This window comes from Thalassophryne amazonica, chromosome 1, assembly GCF_902500255.1.
Source record: "Thalassophryne amazonica chromosome 1, fThaAma1.1, whole genome shotgun sequence".
NCBI lineage: Eukaryota > Metazoa > Chordata > Actinopteri > Batrachoidiformes > Batrachoididae > Thalassophryne > Thalassophryne amazonica.
This window is the reverse complement of record NC_047103.1, coordinates 47,405,383-47,421,771: the sequence shown is the minus strand read 5'-3', so window position 1 is coordinate 47,421,771 and position 16,389 is coordinate 47,405,383. Positions and strand designations below refer to the sequence as shown.

Sequence of the window (16,389 nt, the reverse complement as noted above, 5' to 3'; positions counted from 1 at the left end):
GAAGATATTAAGGCGCTGGAGACGATGGTATGCCCAGTTCTCTTTGTGAAAGCTAAGAGTGCCTGTTTAACTGTCCAGCAGATCTGATCTGATTTTCAAATGTCCAGGAGGAACAAGTGAACTGTTATTTATAGAAGATGATGTATCTGAAGAAGAAGATGGGTAAGAAAACAGCTTAGAGAGTGATGCATCATCTTCAAACGAAGAATAAATCCCTCAAGCTGAAATGAGACCATTTTTGCAATGATCAGGAAAACAATAACCAGGGCAGAATGCCATCGCAAAATATGAGGAGGACGTCAGTGCCCACAAGGCATCCAGGTGCACGTCACCTCAACATCCTACACGTTCATCACACCAACCATAAAAAGCATCTAAACATTTTCACATATGTTTCCTGAGAACCTGGGTTCAATGAGTGACGAGCAGGGGGAGAGATTCCATCAGGACATGAAAGAGATGGAGACCAGGTATCAGGGTCGCTGGGACGCAGTCATCAATCAATCAATCAATTTTTTAATATATAGCGCCAAATCACAACAAACAGTTGCCCCAAGGCGCTTTATATTGTAAGGCAAGGCCATACAATAATTATGTAAAACCCCAACGGTCAAAACGACCCCCTGTGAGCAAGCACTTGGCTACAGTGGGAAGGAAAAACTCCCTTTTAACAGGAAGAAACCTCCAGCAGAACCAGGCTCAGGGAGGGGCAGTCTTCTGCTGGGACTGGTTGGGGCTGAGGGAGAGAACCAGGAAAAAGACATGCTGTGGAGGGGAGCAGAGATCGATCACTAATGATTAAATGCAGAGTGGTGCATACAGAGCAAAAAGAAAAAGAAACAGTGCATCATGGGAACCCCCCAGCAGTCTACGTCTATAGCAGCATAACTAAGGGATGGTTCAGGGTCACCTGATCCAGCCCTAACTATAAGCTTTAGCAAAAAGGAAAGTTTTAAGCCTAATCTTAAAAGTAGAGAGGGTGTCTGTCTCCCTGATCTGAATTGGGAGCTGGTTCCACAGGAGAGGAGCCTGAAAGCTGAAGGCTCTGCCTCCCATTCTACTCTTACAAACCCTAGGAACTACAAGTAAGCCTGCAGTCTGAGAGCGAAGCGCTCTATTGGGGTAATATGGTACTACGAGGTCCCTAAGATAAGATGGGACCTGATTATTCAAAACCTTATAAGTAAGAAGAAGAATTTTAAATTCTATTCTAGAATTAACAGGAAGCCAATGAAGAGAGGCCAATATGGGTGAGATATGCTCTCTCCTTCTAGTCCCCGTCAGTACTCTAGCTGCAGCATTTTGAATTAACTGAAGGCTTTTTAGGGAACTTTTAGGACAACCTGATAATAATGAATTACAATAGTCCAGCCTAGAGGAAATAAATGCATGAATTAGTTTTTCAGCATCACTCTGAGACAAGACCTTTCTGATTTTAGAGATATTGCGTAAATGCAAAAAAGCAGTCCTACATATTTGTTTAATATGCACTTTGAATGACATATCCTGATCAAAAATGACTCCAAGATTTCTCACAGTATTACTAGAGGTCAGGGTAATGCCATCCAGAGTAAGGATCTGGTTAGACACCATGTTTCTAAGATTTGTGGGGCCAAGTACAATAACTTCAGTTTTATCTGAGTTTAAAAGCAGGAAATTAGAGGTCATCCATGTCTTTATGTCTGTAAGACAATCCTGCAGTTTAGCTAATTGGTGTGTGTCCTCTGGCTTCATGGATAGATAAAGCTGGGTATCATCTGCGTAACAATGAAAATTTAAGCAATACCGTCTAATAATACTGCCTAAGGGAAGCATGTATAAAGTGAATAAAATTGGTCCTAGCACAGAACCTTGTGGAACTCCATAATTAACTTTAGTCTGTGAAGAAGATTCCCCATTTACATGAACAAATTGTAATCTATTAGACAAATATGATTCAAACCACCGCAGCGCAGTGCCTTTAATACCTATGGCATGCTCTAATCTCTGTAATAAAATTTTATGGTCAACAGTATCAAAAGCAGCACTGAGATCTAACAGAACAAGCACAGAGATGAGTCCACTGTCCGAGGCCATAAGAAGATCATTTGTAACCTTCACTAATGCTGTTTCTGTACTATGATGAATTCTAAAACCTGACTGAAACTCTTCAAATAGACCATTCCTCTGCAGATGATCAGTTAGCTGTTTTACAACTACCCTTTCAAGAATTTTTGAGAGAAAAGGAAGGTTGGAGATTGGCCTATAATTAGCTAAGATAGCTGGGTCAAGTGATGGCTTTTTAAGTAATGGTTTAATTACTGCCACCTTAAAAGCCTGTGGTACATAGCCAACTAACAAAGATAGATTGATCATATTTAAGATCGAAGCATTAAATAATGGTAGGGCTTCCTTGAGCAGCCTGGTAGGAATGGGGTCTAATAAACATGTTGATGGTTTGGATGAAGTAACTAATGAGAATAACTCAGACAGAACAATCGGAGAGAAAGAGTCTAACCAAATACCGGCATCACTGAAAGCAGCCAAAGATAACGATACGTCTTTGGGATGGTTATGAGTAATTTTTTCTCTAATAGTTAAAATTTTGTTAGCAAAGAAAGTCATGAAGTCATTACTAGTTAAAGTTAATGGAATACTCAGCTCAATAGAGCTCTGACTCTTTGTCAGCCTGGCTACAGTGCTGAAAAGAAACCTGGGGTTGTTCTTATTTTCTTCAATTAGTGATGAGTAGAAAGATGTCCTAGCTTTACGAAGGGCTTTTTTATAGAGCAACAGACTCTTTTTCCAGGCTAAGTGAAGATCTTCTAAATTAGTGAGACGCCATTTCCTCTCCAACTTACGGGTTATCTGCTTTAAGCTACGAGTTTGTGAGTTATACCACGGAGTCAGACACTTCTGATTTAAAGCTCTCTTTTTCAGAGGAGCTACAGCATCCAAAGTTGTCTTCAATGAGGATGTAAAACTATTGACGAGATACTCTATCTCCCTTACAGAGTTTAGGTAGCTACTCTGCACTGTGTTGGTATATGGCATTAGAGAACATAAAGAAGGAATCATATCCTTAAACCTAGTTACAGCGCTTTCTGAAAGACTTCTAGTGTAATGAAACTTATTCCCCACTGCTGGGTAGTCCATCAGAGTAAATGTAAATGTTATTAAGAAATGATCAGACAGAAGGGAGTTATCAGGGAATACTGTTAAGTCTTCTATTTCCATACCATAAGTCAGAACAAGATCTAAGATATGATTAAAGTGGTGGGTGGACTCATTTACTTTTTGAGCAAAGCCAATAGAGTCTAATAATAGATTAAATGCAGTGTTGAGGCTGTCATTCTCAGCATCTGTGTGGATGTTAAAATCGCCCACTATAATTATCTTATCTGAGCTAAGCACTAAGTCAGACAAAAGGTCTGAAAATTCACAGAGAAACTCACAGTAACGACCAGGTGGACGATAGATAATAACAAATAAAACTGGTTTTTGGGACTTCCAATTTGGATGGACAAGACTAAGAGACAAGCTTTCAAATGAATTAAAGCTCTGTCTGGGTTTTGGATTAATTAATAAGCTGGAATGGAAGATTGCTGCTAATCCTCCACCCCGGCCCGTGCTACGAGCATTCTGACAGTTAGTGTGACTCGGGGGTGTTGACTCATTTAAACTAACATATTCATCCTGCTGTAACCAGGTTTCTGTTAGGCAGAATAAATCAATATGTTGATCAATTATTATATCATTTACCAACAGGGACTTAGAAGAGAGAGACCTAATGTTTAATAGACCACATTTAACTGTTTTAGTCTGTGGTGCAGTTGAAGGTGCTATATTATTTTTTCTTTTTGAATTTTTATGCTTAAATAGATTTTTGCTGGTTATTGGTAGTCTGGGAGCAGGCACCGTCTCTACGGGGATGGGGTAATGATGGCTGACTACTGTTGGACTCTGAAGAGAGACCTCCCTGCCGCTGTACTTGGCCCCACAAATCTTAGAAACATGGTGTCTAACCAGATCCTTACTCTGGATGGCATTACCCTGACCTCTAGTAATACTGTGAGAAATCTTGGAGTCATTTTTGATCAGGATATGTCATTCAAAGCGCATATTAAACAAATATGTAGGACTGCTTTTTTGCATTTCCGCAATATCTCTAAAATTAGAAAGGTCTTGTCTCAGAGTGATGCTGAAAAACTAATTCATGCATTTATTTCCTCTAGGCTGGACTATTGTAATTCATTATTATCAGGTTGTCCTAAAAGTTCCCTGAAAAGCCTTCAGTTAATTCAAAATGCTGCAGCTAGAGTACTAACGGGGACTAGAAGGAGAGAGCATATCTCACCCATATTGGCCTCTCTTCTGTTGTGAAAGTGTAGGTACACGGACCCACAACAGGGGGCGCAATGAACGGACAATGGAGAAAAGTAAGAACAAGTTTTACTGTTGTGAAAATAGCACAACTGATACAACAATTAGCAATTTGTAAGCCGAAATCTGCTGGTGTCTTGTGGGCAGGCCCGAAGGTAGGAGACGTCCGTCCTAGTTGAACCGGAACCACCCAGATCTCCTCTGCCACCGAAACCCAGAAGTACTGGAACCGCCAAGTCCCGAATTCCCAGGTGGCCACTGCCTCCGCTCGTCGGATCCGGTACTGCTGGCGGGAAAGAACACAAACACACAGGTTGGGATGCGACCGCACCCAGTAGATGAGAGGGGCAAAGCCGCCTCCACCTCTTGTCACACTGAAGCAGGAAAGGTGAGTACTTATCCGAACACTTGGCCTTCCGCTGTCCTGAAAAGTTTATAATGTATCGTCACAAAGATACAGTATCTGTTGCAGAGGTGATTACCTTAAACTCAAGGTGATATCTCGGCACTGAGGTGGAGACGCTGTCCTGCTGATATACCTCCGTACTGAGTGAAGTCAGCTGTGTCCAGTAATGGTGACAGCTGTCATCCTGGCTGCTCTCATCAGGCGGCGGCGCCCTCTGGTGCCTGGAGCCCGCACTCCAGGCAGGGCGCCCTCTGGTGGTGATGGGCCAGCAGTACCTCCTCTTCAGCGGCCCACACACAACATCTTCATTGGCTTCCTGTTAATTCTAGAATAGAATTTAAAATTCTTCTTCTTACTTATAAGGTTTTGAATAATCAGGTCCCATCTTATCTTAGGGACCTCATAGTACCATATCACCCCAACAGAGCGCTTCGCTCTCAGACTGCAGGCTTACTTGCAGTTCCTAGGGTTTGTAAGAGTAGAATGGGAGGCAGAGCCTTCAGCTTTCAGGCTCCTCTCCTGTGGAACCAGCTCCCAATTCAGATCAGGGAGACAGACACCCTCTCTACTTTTAAGATTAGGCTTAAAACTTTCCTTTTTGCTAAAGCTTATAGTTAGGGCTGGATCAGGTGACCCTGAACCATCCCTTAGTTATGCTGCTATAGACTTAGACTGCTGGAGGGTTCCCATGATGCACTGAGTGTTTCTTTCTCTTTTTGCTCTGTATGCACCACTCTGCATTTAATCATTAGTGATTGATCTCTGCTCCCCTCCACAGCATGTCTTTTTCCTGGTTCTCTCCCTCAGCCCCAACCAGTCCCAGCAGAAGACTGCCCCTCCCTGAGCCTGGTTCTGCTGGAGGTTTCTTCCTGTTAAAAGGGAGTTTTTCCTTCCCACTGTTGCCAAGTGCTTGCTCATAGGGGGTTGTTTTGACCGTTGGGGTTTTTACGTAATTATTGTATAGCCTTGCCTTACAATATAAAGCGCCTTGGGGCAACTGTTTGTTGTGATTTGGCGCTATATAAATAAAATTGATTGATTGAATTGATTGATTGATTGAGTATTCCAGGAGATCGAATAAACGGAAGTTCAACCCCTGAAGTTTGAACAATGGTGAAGCAACATGCAATTTACGTGTACTTACCTTTATCATTGCCCACCATTCAGTTTACAGTAATTGATGTTTCTATCAGGTAATAAATATATGTTGTTGGAAAAACATTTTTTTCTCTTAAAAACATATTTAGGATGGTATGTGTTGACAAAATCAGCTGATAATGCCACAAAAATGTAATCGATTTTGTCACAAGATCTGATTTTTTTTTCAAATCAACTTTGCACAAAAACCTGACCTGATGGAGAAAAATGGATGCCATTTCCTGATTCAGCAGTGCAAAAATACCCTAAATCAGTTGTAGAAATCTAGACAACATTCAAAAAAGTAAAAAATTGTTGCCCAGTGACTGAAAGCCTTTCAGACTTTCTCAAGAATGTTGTGATGTGGTAACCATGATGAAGAATTTAAAGATGCTAATTTTATTATACATGACTGTATTATTGGGAAGCACAGTGGCTTAGTGGTTAGCACTGTTGCCTCATAGCAAGAAGGTGATGGGTTCAATTCCCACCTGTGGCCTTTCTGTGTGGAGTTTGAGTGTTGTCCCTGCATTTGCATGGGTTCCCTCCATGTGCTCCGGCTTCCTCTCACATCCAAAGACACGTAGGTTAGGTGGATTAGAAACTTTTAAAAAAATTGTCCGCAGCTGTGTGTGCGGGTGTGAATGTGTTTGTTTGTTTATATGTGGCCCTGCGACAGACTGTATGTACTGTATTATTGTTCATTTACATGACTGTTTTCTGTAACATAGACACCAATTACTGTTCATAATCTATTCTGTCAAAAGGTTGCCGTCCTTTCTAGGAGTACAGGTGCATCTCAAAAATTTAAACATCGTGACAAAGTTCCTTATTTTTATCTGATATTTAATACAGTGGAAATTTCATATATTTTAGACTCAATATATGTAAGAGCGGTCCCTTCGGCTGCTCTCTTGTTTTGCACTCAGGGTTGCCACAGCAGATCTGAGGTGGATCTGCATGTTGAATTGGCACAAGTTTTACGCTGGATGCCTTTCCTGATGCAACTCCACATTACATGGTGAAAAGTGGTAGGGGTGAGGTTTGAATGGGGAACCTTTCACACGAAAACCAAGAGCATTAACGACTTGGCCACCACTCCTGCTTCTAGACTCATTATATGAAATCTTAAAAAAATGCTTCTGAAGTTAAATTGCTTCAAGCAATTACATTTCAATTTTGGTAATTATGGTCTCCAACTTTAAAGAAAATGTAGAAAATGTGTATCTCAAAATATTAGAACATTTTATTCCAAGTCACTATTTATACAGTAAAAATACCATGAATCCCTCAGTCTGGTTCAGTACAGACAACCACAGTCAAGGAAGACTGCTGAGTGGACAGATGTCCAGAAGAAACACATTGACACCATCCACAAGGAGGGTAAGCTACAGAGGGTCAATGCTGAAATGGCTGGTTGCTTGCAGAGTGCTGTATCAAAGCATATTCACGGAAAGATGACTGGAAGGGAAAAATATGGTGGGAAAAGATGCAACCTGGTGTGGTTCACAAGAAGTGGACTGCGGCTGGACTCAGTGCATCAAGAGTCACCACGCACACCCGTGTCTAAGAAACGGACTACAAGTGTTGCATTCCTTGTGTCGAGCCACGCCTGAAGCAGAGACAATGTCAGAAGTGTCTCACCTGGGCTAAGGAGAAACTGGATGGTTGCTCAGTGCTGCAAAGTCATCTTTACAGGTGAAAATAAATTTTGCATTTCATTTGGAAAGATCCCAGAGTCTGGAGAAAGAACGGAGCGGCACAGAATAAAAGTAGCTTTAGTCCAGTGTGAAGTTTCCACAGTCAGTGATGATATGGGAGCCATGTCATCTGATGGTCTTGGTCCACTGGATTTTATCAAGACGTAAGTCAATGCAGCTATTTACCAGGAGATTTTAGAGCATGTCATGCTTCCATTTGCTGACAAGCTTTATGGAGAAGATGCCAATTTCCCTTTCCAACAGATGTGGCACCTGTCCAGTGGTAAAACAGTGAATAACTGCTTTGCTGACCATGGTATTACTGTACTTGATTGGCCTTATAGATTCTCTGTCTGTCAACAAGAAGATGAGACACCACACCCCAACAATACAGACGAGCTGAAGGCTGCTATCAAAGCAACCTGCGTGTCCACAACACTTCAGCAGTGCCACATGCCGATTACTCCCAGGCCACACAACACTGATGCAGTAATTCTTGTAAAAGGAGCCCTGGTTAAGTACTGAGAGCATAAATGAATATACTTTTCAGAAGTTCCACATTTCTGTATTATAAATCCTATTTTTAAACTGATGTTATGAAAGATTCCAATATTTTGACATAAACATTTTCTATTTTTTGAAGGTATGGGCCAGAATGATCAAAATTTAAATAAAAAAAAAAAATGCTGGAAACATTTTGTTGATATGTAACATGCCTAGAATATATAAAATTTTCATGTTCTGAAATACTTGATAATATTGAATGTTTTAATGATATTCTTATTTTTTGAGAAGCATCTGTATATTCTTAGCAAACCAGTCAAGTATGATATCAAGATATGGATCACATGTTAACACACAATTGGGCTATGCTCAGGAAGATACAAGTCTATACAGGGAAACTGAGCAGTGGAGATACAGAGACGAACCAGGGAATTCTGATTGTGTTTGATATGATAAAGAAACTGATGGGAAACAATGTCATGTGTAAATGTCTTCACCTCTTATGAAATCAGCCAACAGCTCCTGAGGAGGAAGCTCACCATGGCCCGCACATTTAAAAAGAACAGCCCTAAACTACCCCTGCATTCCTCACAACAAGTGGGCGACAGAGTTTGCCTTCACTCCCACCACCATTTTAATTTCTTACCTCTCCAAGAGGAAATAGAATATGGTCCTCCTGAGCATACAGCACAAAAGAGCTGATATCAGTGATCATGACGACAGGAAACCAGCCAGCAATCTGCACTACAACCACAACAAAGGAGGCATGGGCAACACGCACAAGCAGATTGGAGTTTACAGCTGCAGGAGGAAGACTGCCTGCTGGCGGCCTTCCACAACACCACTGATGTGTCCTCAAACAATGCCTTGTCAATAAGGAACAAGAACGACCCTACCTGAATGGCTGAAAAGCAGAACAAGAGAAGGATGCTCAAAGAATGGAGTGCCTCTCCCACAAAAGGAGCCTCTGCAAGCACGAGCCACGCAAGAACCCATTAAATGTTTGTTGTGATCAAAGATCAGTGATGGATCGAAAACATTGCACCCCCCCCCCCCCCGCCCCCCTATAAACAGTGCAAAGAAGGACAGTTTCTGTATATTCAAATTCTCAACAAGAACATTTTTGCTGCCACATATCAGTGACATATCTAAAATATTAAATATACAACCCCTGGCAAAAATTATGGAATCACCGGCCTCGGAGGATGTTCATTCAGTTGTTTATTTCGTAGAAAAAAAGCAGATCACAGACATGACACAAAACTAAAGTCATTTCAAATGGCAACTTTCTGGCTTTAAGAAACACTATAAGAAATCAAGAAAAAAAGATTGTGGCAGTCAGTAACGGTTACTTTTTTAGACCAAGCAGAGGAAAACAATATGGAATCACTCAATTCTGAGGAAAAAATTATGGAATCACCCTTTTTAAGCATTTTTCTTTATTTGCCTCTCACATACTTGGAAAAGCTCCTCACCATCTAACCATGTCCTTTAGGTTCTTCAGACTTTTTTCAGTAAAATGTTTCTTGGGAGCATGACTAAAACCTTTTAGCTTCTGGGGGGCTCCGACCCCCAGACTCCCTGCCTTTTTAAGCATTTTCTTTATTTTGCCTTTCAGCTTCTGGAGGGGCTCTGCCCCCATACTTTCCACCTTTTTAAGCATTTTTCTTTTTTGCTTTTCAGCTGACCCCCCAAATTACAGCCCTCTTAACCCCCTGCCACTTTAAGTATTTTTTAAAATGTAGATGTAAATTAATATTCAAAGTTTTCAGCCAGTTGACAGTAGGGCTGTACAATATGGCAAAATTAGCGTATCTCAATATTGTCATATAAATTGTCATGTAAATGTCACTTACGAGGTCTGTCAATAAAGGTCTGTCCTTTTAATTTTTTCAAAAACTATATGGATTTCATTAATATGTTTTTACGTCAGACATGCTTGAACCCTTGTGCGCATGTGTGAGTTTTTCCACGCCTGTCGGTGACGTCATTCGCCTGTGAGCACGCCTTGGGAAGGAGTGGTCCCACCCCCTCGTCGGATTTTCATTGTCTGGAAATGGCGGAATGAAAAGGACTTTTTTTCCCATCAGAATTTTTTCAGAAGCTGTTCGAGACTGGCACCTGGAAACCATTCAAAAAATTTATCTGGCTTTCAGTGAAAATTTTACGGGCTTCACAGAGAATAAGGACTATTACTACAGCTTTAAGGACCCCTTTAAGGATGCCCGGCCTGCCGCACTCCGAGCTGCGATGACGCGGCACAAGCCGCCGGACCATTTCTAAACGGATGGCTCTGTGGATACAAGACCGTCGTGTGCTCTTTCTCTGGTTATCACAAGAACTGGACATCAGCCATTTTCCGGCAGATTTCACTTTTAACAAGAGATTTTGTCATGGAAAGTCGCGCGGAGGCTTCGCGCGTAAAGACCGATTCGCTTTGGAAGCGAGACAAAGGAACACCTCCGTTTCAGCATGTCAGAGGACAAGTTTGGACATGTTCAGCTCTCCACAATTTCACTGATACTTACTGGACTGGTAAGCATTGAAAGCCGAGATAGACATTCAACCAACATGGACATTCAACCTGTTACTACAAGTGTCAAACACGTCACAGTGATCCCACACTTAGAGAATTTATGGTCTATATGTCGAACTGTGTTGATTTTTTTACACTGAATCATAAGGAACGACTGGTGTTATTTATTTTAGTGGGGCCATTTTATTTTATTGTATTTGAAGGTCTGGCTATTTGTACAAACTTATCTTTCCCCTGGTGCTGTAAATGATGATATGAATAATAAATACATTTTTTTCTGGGGATAAAGGAGCAATCCTGTTTCTCTATGGTTCTCATATATGTTGTTTTTTTTCCTCTTTTGGCCTTTTTCTTTTCTTCTATATGTACATTACAGTCACAATGAGATCAAGTTGCTTCCACATGATTTCACCTGCATGGATAGGTTTTTCAAAGTTAAATATGATGACGGAGAGTAAAATAGTTGAAAGGTTATATTAGGATGGTAGATACACTTAAATTTCTTTCTTGGAATGTTAAGGGGGCCAATCTTGCTATCAAAAGGAAGAAACTTCTCCTGTACCTTAAACAAAAGAAGGTAAATGCCTGTTTTTTACAAGAAACTCAACTAGATAATCAGGAGTCAACAAAACTGCAGAGGGATTGGGTCAGTAAAGTATTTTATAGTGCCTACTCATCTAGCCAAAGGGGTGTCTGTATCCTAGTACGTAAAAATGTAAATATCACTATTCACAAACAACTCTCGGACAGGGAAGGCAGGTGGGTAGCAGTAAGTGCAGATATGTTTGGTAGCAGATGCTCTTTCATTAATATACAGACACCAAACACAGATTCTCTGTTATATGGCTGGGGGGGCCTGGCTGCCTTTTTGTTTCTGTCCTTTGTTTCTCCTTCCAGGTGGCTTGCATTTGGGACTGAATGGCTGTGTTGCTGAGGTTATCAGGACCTCACCCTGATCACCTGCGGCTCGTCAGGACTCACAGCTGAGGTGCATCTATATGGATTGGAACATGGTGGCATTTAAGACTGGAGTATACAGTGTGTATTTGCCAGAGACTCGACCTTGTGACCAGACGGGTGAGATTGTCGTCTCGGGAGCCATCTCATCATCAGTGGATGCAGAGAACGTCCAGGGTTTGATGCACGGTCTGTGAAAGAGGAGGGGGTGAGGTCTCACGCTCGTCAGCACACTTCCTGAGGTACGTTAGATTTTGTGACTAACGTTTATACAGTCAGTAAATGTGGTGTCCCTCACACCTTATTATATTGAGCTGTACGTTAGTCATGTATCGGCTTCCACTGCAGTGGAGTTTTGTGAACTGGATGTTCCATGCCTGCAGGTTGGGAAGCTGATTAGTAATCAAGCCAGGAAGTGTTTGCTGTTTGTACACCTTTAAGTGTTCTCTCTGTGTGTAGAGTGTGGACTCACATAATGGTTCCTTCTTTCACAGACTCGGTTTGTTGCGGCCACCTGGGGGGTGTCGGCGGGGTCCTTGGGTCCGAACAGCTTCTGGCTCCGGACCGTTAGCGCTGCTGGGAGCGCACCACGCCAGACCGCACTTTCTTTTATTTTTTGTATCACTGTTATGTATTAAATTCTGTTATCCTTTGTACCGTGCTCTGCTTATTTCATACTGGGTCCTTCAAACGCTGGTCGGTTCTCCGAGCTGCGTCCGACACATAACAGTAGTCTCTGGCCAAACATCACGGACCCAGCGGTAGCAGAGACGGTAACGCGCCGGGAAGGCGGCAGCAGACGTTCAGAAGTTATCCGGATCAGTTGCGGGTGCTCTCCGCCCGGATGGTGCGTGTTTGAGACCCATTACTGAATACTGATTTGTGCTCTCTTGCAGCCGTGTTCCTGTGTTTGTGCCTTATCCGTGGGTCGTGGTGGAGTGTGACTGGCGACGGCTTCGCGTCACGCTCCGACCGGATAAGAGGTTTAAACGGGAGCTGCAAGAGTGTGTCTGTAATGGGTGAACGCGCACGGCGGAGCTCTGTGGCACGGGTCGCGGTGCTTCCTGTGTTACAGTCGTAGCCCCGTTTCCCCGGGTAATGATAGCTACTGCGTCTGTTGTGTCAGCTCCGGTGTTATTTAGTTGAATCACATTTTTGGTTGTGTGTTGCTCACAGCTGCGCACAGAAAAGCAGCTTGTTTGTTTTCTCTGTCACCAAAGGGGGTTTTTTTATTTTTAGCACTCTGGCTCCCTCTGTTGGTGACTGAGTCACATTACTGTCAAGCTCTTAAGTTGGAACAGGTGTGTTCCATTTGTTTGAGCTTGACGGTATAAATCACTTGTTTGTTTTGTGTTAGTTCATTTTGTGTGGGTGTTTTTTGAGTTGGTTTTTGTGTGGGATTTTATTTTTTGTTTTTCACTATTTCGTGTCTGGGGTCGTGTCCCTGTAGTTCTGTTTAAAAAAACAAAAAAAAAACAAAAAGGACCCACGCAACTGTATGTTAGTCTGTTAGTCTTTCTTTTTATTTCTTTCAGTTTCACCTCCCAGGGTTTGATGGGACGGTCCCCTGGGGGGTCATGGGGGGGTAATTGGGTTGTTTTTTTTTTTTTTCTCTTTTTTTTGTTTTGTTTTCTTTTTGTTCCCTCTCTTCTCCTCTGACTCCAGCCGTGTGAGCCGTGGTGTCGGCGTTGCTGGAGTGGTGCAGTTTGGTTATGCTGGGCGTTTCCCAGGTAACCTCTGCACCTGGGGGGGGAGTGTTTTTCTCCTTTTGTTTTTTCCCCCCAGTTTCCGCCCTCAGGGTTTGACTGTGATGTCCTCTGGGGGGGAAAGGGCTGTGGGTCCATCTAGCCATAGTCGGCCGAGGCTGGGTCCGTTTGTCATGAGGGGAGGCGTCTCCTGGGGTTGACGAGTGGTCCTCTGGGAGGCGCTGGGAGTCCCCGTGGGTGACGTTGGATCCCAGAGGGATCTCGGCTGTGGTTATTACTCCTGGAGCTGGCGGGAAGTCCTCTGGGGGGTGTTGGTCCCTACATGTCGTTTGGGGGGGGGGGGGGGGGGGGGTTTAGCACTTTTATTTGTAAGCTTAAGTTTGGGGTTTTTCTTTTCTCCTCTTCCCGGGGTTTGATGGGACGGTCCCCTGGGGAGGGGGGATGTTTTGGTTGTTTGTGTTTGTCTTTTTTGTTTTATGACTAAAGACCGAACATGGTTGGATAAAGGCTGACTGCACAGGTTTAAGAACTCCTGGCCACACCTGTGCTAAGGGACTGACTGAAACAAAGGCAAGGATGCAGCCAGAGGAGAGGACATCAACCATTCTGTTGGAAGACGAATGCAGATGCAGTTTCCAGCCATGGTCCCTGGAGGGGGGTGTTTCTCCTGGGCCAGGTTTGTGTGGTCGCCGGGAGGCTTCCCGTGAGGGTGGGGTACTGTTATATGGCTGGGGGGGCCTGGCTGCCTTTTTGTTTCTGTCCTTTGTTTCTCCTTCCAGGTGGCTTGCATTTGGGACTGAGTGGCTGTGTTGCTGAGGTTATCAGGACCTCACCCTGATCACCTGCGGCTCGGCAGGACTCACAGCTGAGGTGCATCTATATGGATTGGAACATGGTGGCATTTAAGACTGGAGTATACAGTGTGTATTTGCCAGAGACTCGACCTTGTGACCAGACGGGTGAGATCGTCGTCTCGGGAGCCATCTCATCATCAGTGGATGCAGAGAACGTCCAGGGTTTGATGCACGGTCTGTGAAAGAGGAGGGGGTGAGGTCTCACGCTCGTCAGCACACTTCCTGAGGTACGTTAGATTTTGTGACTAACGTTTATACAGTCAGTAAATGTGGTGTCCCTCACACCTTATTATATTGAGCTGTACGTTAGTCATGTATTGGCTTCCACTGCAGTGGAGTTTTGTGAACTGGATGTTCCATGCCTGCAGGTTGGGAAGCTGATTAGTAATCAAGCCAGGAAGTGTTTGCTGTTTGTACACCTTTAAGTGTTCTCTCTGTGTGTAGAGTGTGGACTCACATAATGGTTCCTTCTTTCACAGACTCGGTTTGTTGCGGCCACCTGGGGGGTGTCGGCGGGGTCCTTGGGTCCGAACAGCTTCTGGCTCCGGACCGTTAGCGCTGCTGGGAGCGCACCACGCCAGACCGCACTTTCTTTTGTTATTTTTTGTATCACTGTTATGTATTAAATTCTGTTATCCTTTGTACCGTGCTCTGCTTATTTCATACTGGGTCCTTCAAACGCTGGTCGGTTCTCCGAGCTGCGTCCGACACATAACATTCTCCTGATTTTTTTTTTGCTAATATTTGCAATGTGGTGAAACAATTGGGGGATATTTACATAATTATTGGGGGGGATTTTAATCAGATAAGAAACCAAGCCCTAGATAAATCAAAAGTCACTAAGGTGGGATTAGTACATACAGTAAATCACAACTAGCCATAGATGTTTTGGAAGATGAGCTGGGTTTAGCCGATGTCTGGAGAATTCTACACCCCCGCGAAAGGGAGTATAACTTTTATTCAAATCCACACTCTTCATATTCAAGAATAGATTATTTCATATTATTAAAACAATTAGTTAGTGCAGTTGTCTCTGCTTCAATTGGAAATATTGTGCTTTCAGACCATGCACCAGTTGAGGTGATGTTGGGTTTTAAAACAGAATCCAAAACCCTTCGAGGTTGTTGGAGACTTAATATCTTTTTGCTCAAAAATGAAGAATCATGCAACTTTATCAAAAAGGAAATCCTTGAGTACTGGGAATTTAACGAAGGATCAGCTTCCAATCCCGGACTAGAATGGGATGCATTTAAAGCCTGTTTGAGGGGTCGCTTAATACAACACAGTTCTTATTTGAAAAAACAAGCTACTGTCCGATTACTTGAATTGGAGAAAGAAATGAAGAATCTTGAAAAAATGTATGCATCCCAACTAGACCTAGACCCAGTAGTTTTTACCCAGTTGAATAAATTGAAATTTGATCTAAATTCCATACTGCAGAAAAAGGCAGAATTTTCATTATTCCAATGTCGACAGAAGTATTACGAGCAAGGAGAAGCAGCAGAGAGATTTTTAGTCCAAAGAGTAAAACAGTGGCTTAATCGCACCTTAATAACAGCTGTGGAGAATGAAAATGGGACATTAGTGACAGGCAGAGGAGTATTTAAGATATATCAAAAATTGTACACTTCACAGGGTGGGATAGAACAAAAGGAAATAGACAGGTTTTTGACCCAAGTGGATCTATCAACCCTGTCTGAGGAAGAACAAAAGGAGATTGGGGGAGATATTACACTGGAAGAGGTTCAGAAAGCTATAAAGAAGATAAGCTCTGGGAAAGCTCCTGGAAACGATGGGCTGCAAACAGATTTCTATAAAGAATTTGCGGACCTACTAGCACCAAGGCTAGTGATAGTTTTTCAAGATGCAATTAAGAGGGGTAACATGCCAGAGAGTATGCAATCTGCGGTAATAACCTTGATACATAAGAAAGGCAAAAATCCACAGCAGTGTGGAAATTATTGTCCAGTGTCTCTTATAAATGGAGATTAGATGCTAAAATACAGGTCAAGATATTAGCCGGGAGGCTGGAGGTGCATCTACCCAACCTAATTCATCCGGATCAGGTAGGGTTTATTAGAGGTAGGTCTTCAGCAGATAATGTACGTAGACTACTACATTTAATCTGGCAGGCGAGGAATCACACTGAACCCATAGTTGCTTTCTCTTTAGATGTGGAGAAAGCTTTTGATAGAGTGGAGTGGATTTACTTGTTCAGAACACTAAA

The 16,389-nt window shown here is 42.8% G+C and overlaps 1 protein-coding gene across 7 annotated transcripts in view; it reads right to left on the bottom strand.

The window, feature by feature from the left end:
• atp8a2 (ATPase phospholipid transporting 8A2) overlaps positions 1-16,389 on the bottom strand; it is a 253,872-nt gene that overhangs the window by 101,411 nt on the left and 136,072 nt on the right. The window lies entirely within an intron of this gene.